Raw genomic sequence first — 2,500 nt, 5'->3', positions numbered from 1 at the left:
TTGTGCCTTAACCTAACCTACGTTGTGCCTTAACCTAACCTACGTTGTGCCTTAACCTAACCTACGTTGTGCCTTAACCTAACCTACGTTGTGCCTTAACCTAACCTACGTTGTGCCTTAACCTAACCTACGTTGTGCCTTAACCTAACCTACGTTGTGCCTTAACCTAACCTACGTTGTGCCTTAACCTAACCTACGTTGTGCCTTAACCTAACCTACGTTGTGCCTTAACCTAACCTACGTTGTGCCTTAACCTAACCTACGTTGTGCCTTAACCTAACCTACGTTGTGCCTTAACCTAACCTATGTTGTGCCTTAACCTAACCTATGTTGTGCCTTAACCTAACCTATGTTGTGCCTTAACCTAACCTATGTTGTGCCTTAACCTAACCTATGTTGTGCCTTAACCTAACCTATGTTGTGCCTTAACCTAACCTATGTTGTGCCTTAACCTAACCTATGTTGTGCCTTAACCTAACCTATGTTGTGCCTTAACCTAACCTATGTTGTGCCTTAACCTAACCTATGTTGTGCCTTAACCTAACCTATGTTGTGCCTTAACCTAACCTACGTTGTGCCTTAACCTAACCTACGTTGTGCCTTAACCTAACCCATATTGTACCTTAACCTAACCCATATTGTACCTTAACCTAACCCATATTGTACCTTAACCTAACCCATATTGTACCTTAACCTAACCCATATTGTACCTTAACGTAACCTAATTTGTGCCTTAACGTAACCTAATTTGTGCCTTAACGTAACCTAATTTGTGCCTTAACGTAACCTAATTTGTGCCTTAACGTAACCTAATTTGTGCCTTAACGTAACCTAATTTGTGCCTTAACGTAACCTAATTTGTGCCTTAACGTAACCTAATTTGTGCCTTAACGTAACCTAATTTGTGCCTTAACGTAACCTAATTTGTGCCTTAACGTAACCTAATTTGTGCCTTAACGTAACCTAATTTGTGCCTTAACGTAACCTAATTTGTGCCTTAACGTAACCTAATTTGTGCCTTAACGTAACCTAATTTGTGCCTTAACGTAACCTAATTTGTGCCTTAACGTAACCTAATTTGTGCCTTAACGTAACCCATGTTGTGCCTTAACGTAACCCATGTTGTGCCTTAACGTAACCCAATTTGTGCCTTAACGTAACCCAATTTGTGCCTTAACGTAACCCATGTTGTGCCTTAACCTAACCTATATTGTGCCTCAACCTAACCTATATTGCGCCTTAACCTGACGCACGTTGTCGCTGAACCTGCTCTGTAATTGTTATGCAACTCGTTAAATTAGTGTAGTGTTGCCTAACCGCAACCCTCGCAATATAGTTCGCTATTCGCACTGCCCGGTCCCCTGTGTATCGCGTCATGTTAAACACCTTGCAGGTGTTGCTGACTTTCCACATGCTCCTGCTATACACTGTAATGTGGATAGCAGCAGGACGTACATGCCCCCCCCCCTTCCCCCCTGCCTTCGCAAGCTGGTCGTTGAGAAGTTTGCATGTTCAATGCCCTTCGCATGCCGACGTACTCAGCCTACGTTGTGGTACGGCCTGTCACCTGTCCGCCGATGTACGCAAAACCCACAAACTGTACTGCACATTGGTCCGTATGTACTGAATGATACATCGTGGCACATGTGTGACCGTACGACGACTGCGCCTAGCAACGGCAGACCATACAGTCCAAATATTGTGCACGCAGCTACGTGTCGTCTCCCTATAAGAGCTGGATTGCAGTGTGGTACGCCATTCAGACGTGTGGGAGGAACGGACGCCCTGGATGGCGATCAGCATGAGCAGTCTGTTGATGTAGTGGAGCGTGTATTCGGACGTAGTCGTCTCTTCTCACACACCGTGATAGCATGTTGCACCGCGTTCCACATCTGCGACATCCTGCAGAGGCCGGCTGACAGTCGTTCGCGCAATGGACACCGCATACGTACGGGGGCTACCTTCCACGTGTTCTCGAGGCGTGCACATGTTGTTGCGTCTATGTGGGCAGACGTAGTGTGTTGTGACACCTGACACAGGCATGCAATACTCGTTGCAAATGGCGATGGACGTCTACGTTTGCTGGTGACGTTACGCAAATGAACAACAGGTAACCCGTTGTGGTGCGGTTGTTCTCGCTAGAGGTGAATCAGTGTTGGCGACGATCGGTCGAGCTATTAACCGGTTGTTTCAGGGATACCCACCATGCCCACGAACGTGAAAGGGGACCCACCATGCCCACGAACGCGAAAGGGGATCTGGGTGTGAGGCGATACGCGGCGGTGGCTGGGTGGGACCGTCCCCGGCCGGTGAGGGGGGGCCGCCCGGCGTGCTGGCAGCGCGGTGCGTGGGCGCACGCGCTACAGCCGGCTGGTGGGGGCGGCCAGTGGCAGGCGCGCCGGCCGACGGACGCGGCAGGCGGCGCAGCTGCGCGCCGGCGCCCCCTGCTCGCGGCGCCTTGCGGCCAAAGTAGGTCCTCGCGGGCCCGGTGCGAAGCGCG

The sequence above is a fragment of the Schistocerca serialis genome, unplaced genomic scaffold (genome assembly GCF_023864345.2).
Source record: "Schistocerca serialis cubense isolate TAMUIC-IGC-003099 unplaced genomic scaffold, iqSchSeri2.2 HiC_scaffold_522, whole genome shotgun sequence".
NCBI classification, from domain to species: domain Eukaryota; kingdom Metazoa; phylum Arthropoda; class Insecta; order Orthoptera; family Acrididae; genus Schistocerca; species Schistocerca serialis.
The sequence above is the reverse complement of the archived record's forward strand: the minus strand, read 5'-3'. Positions refer to the sequence as shown.